We start from the raw sequence: 2,772 nt of genomic DNA, 5'->3' as shown, positions 1-2,772 counted from the left end.
TGTGTGTGTGTGTGTGTGTGTGTGTGTGTGTGTGTGTGTATATATATATATATATATATACAGTAATTAGATGCAGTTTAATTCACTTATATATACTTTTACCAAATTATTTAAAAATTACAAAAATGTAATTTCTCTTTTAAAATATACAAGATTTTATTTATTCAATAAGATATAAGGAATCTAACAAACACATAAAAATATTAAAAATATGTCTCTTAGGAACAGAAACTGTTTTAAATTCTTTATATGTATTTTTCTAATACATGAATGTTGTTTTCTAGTGGATCCCACGACATCGATAGTGATAAACATTGCGTTGACGTCGTCAGGTGGAACAGATCGCGCAAAATTCGATGCGGTCGCGTCGAGTACAGCCTAAATTTGACCCTCGACGACATCCACGACGGCGCTTGTAACGGCCAGAGAATCGAGCGTCTGTCGGTCGGAGGTCACGCTTATTGAGTTCGGTTCAAGAGCGCGCGAGTGCCAACGGTTCGCTTCGCTTCGATCGTCTTCAAGCCTTCCGTACCCTCGTTTCTCGTTTTTCCGATCGTCTGGCTAGCTATTTGCCGTCCGCTATTTGCGTGCACGCGTATGCACGCAATCCGTTGATAAAAGAATAGCTTCTCGCCGTTGTATCGAGCGCCGAATTCCTCGCACGCGAATCATGCGTCGAGGATACCTCCTTTCGATTTCGTCGCTCGACGAGAAGATCGTCTTACTCGCCTGCTTTGGCTCGACATCGATTAAGACGCGGAGAGACACCAGCGAGCAATTGCGCGATAAGAATGTTACGCGGATAGTTTATCAATAACAGAATGTAGGATAAACTAATTGATGATGTAAGAGATTCGTTATTTCTAACTTCTTAGCACACTTTCACGCTTACTGCGTCTAAAGTATAAATTTATACTTCAGAGGAGGAAAAATATAATTAAATATTGAACATTTTGAAGTGTTTTCTTCTCACTTATTTTTTATATTAGAAACTGAGAGAGAAAAAGTATCATTGAATCAATGATATGGAAATACTATGTGTGAACCAGTAAGACGGCAATCCGAATAAAAAACAAGATTCGATATGACGTAAATAGATTTGATAATCGCGGATTTCAACGTTCACTGGACTATGTGTGTATCATTTTAAATCAATACTCTACATTAAGATTAAAACATGGGAAAGTAGGAACATGAAAAATATCGGATTCCAACAGCTCGGGAAAAACGTTGGAACCACGCGTCGTAAGGGAAAGACGAAACGTAAGAGAAAACGAGATAGAGGAGTAAGAGATAGAGAGAGGCGCGGAAAGAGCAAAGAGCTTGACAGGCAAGGCTGTAGGGGTGCAGGGCTGCGACCCGACTGACCCTACCTCGATGCCCCGGCCGCCTTCGGAGCCCTCTCTAGCCCTACTCCGCGCACCCTTACCCTCACCCTTAGCTCTCGGGGGTGGATGGAAGGCGGGCCGGCCCATTTTTCGCGCCCCACTTGACTCCACATCCTCATTGGCTGCCGCCCTCTCGCTCTGACCTCTCTTCCCTCGACCGCCCCTGACACCGACGGGGTGGACGACCGCGTTCTTTCCACCTGGGCTCTTCTTCCGGAGAAGAAAAGAAGTGACAGCCGAAGACTTCCGAATGACATATTAATCGCTCATCTATACTCGTGTTATTCTTCAGTCAACTAATATAATATGCTTTTAAACAAATCTTTACGAAGCAATTGTACTACAACGAACTTTTTTTCTTGTAAAAAATGCAGATAAGAATAATATTAAATGACTAAAGACAGTCATTGGAAGGTACTTGAAGAATGTTATTCATTGTGACAGATTCAAAAACGAATGGGAACAACATTTAACGGAAATAATCGTAGACGGATTAAGTTAAAGCGGAAAGAAAGAAGCGATAGGAATCGAGGGATTAAAATGAGCTGGAGATTGAGTCCAAAGAATCGAACATATCCCCCTCCCGAGAAGGGCAAAGTTGCTTGACAGGACGCTTAGAAGGTGACGATGACGACTATATGGTAGCGGTCGCGGTCGATTTGATAAAAAGCGTAATAATATGATCAGCAGGTTGAAGAATCCGAAGAGCTTGAGTCCGCGAGAAGAGATTACGAGTAGAGTGGTGGAACATGGTACGCGAGGGAAAAGGAGAGGGACAGGGAACGCGATAAGGAGAACTGCGGAGCACTTGTTCGTAGAGTTCGCGAATGGGGAGAAAAAGAGAGATAGAGAAAGGGTAAAAGGGGAGAAGAGAAGGGAAGACGAAGGAGAGGGAGAGCAGGAATAGACTGACGGCAGACGGATAGATAGATGAAGAATGAGAGCGAGTGAGCAAGTCGTCGATGCGGCGAGTGAGACAATCTCGAGCGAAGGAAGGAGACCCACTCATCAGCGATCACAGAAGAGAAAGAGGGAAACGACGACTAGATCGAGGAGTCAAAGTGGGTACGGAACTACTTGGTCGGGCAACGCGTGCTGGTTGTCCGGGGTAGGGCAAGCCCGTAGCCAATGAGAGGACGACCGGGGCGCGCCCGGGACTCGACCCCACCTTCAGTAGTCATGGCAACCGGTGGTACTCGCGAGAAACCCTCGCGGGTTCGCGATAGTGGGGGGTCCAGGTCGGTGTCAGGGGTCGCCTTAGTCGGCAGTCGGTCTCTGGTCGGCCCCAAGAATAGTCGTATCGAGGCGGTAGTCGAGTATCACCTCTCTTCTTCTCCTCCTCCTCCTACTACTACTACGGCTTGCCGTTCTACTGCCGCTGCTG

The sequence above is a fragment of the Atta colombica genome, unplaced genomic scaffold (genome assembly GCF_001594045.1).
Source record: "Atta colombica isolate Treedump-2 unplaced genomic scaffold, Acol1.0 scaffold105, whole genome shotgun sequence".
NCBI classification, from domain to species: Eukaryota; Metazoa; Arthropoda; class Insecta; order Hymenoptera; family Formicidae; genus Atta; species Atta colombica.
Note: the sequence above shows the minus strand (reverse complement) of the source record.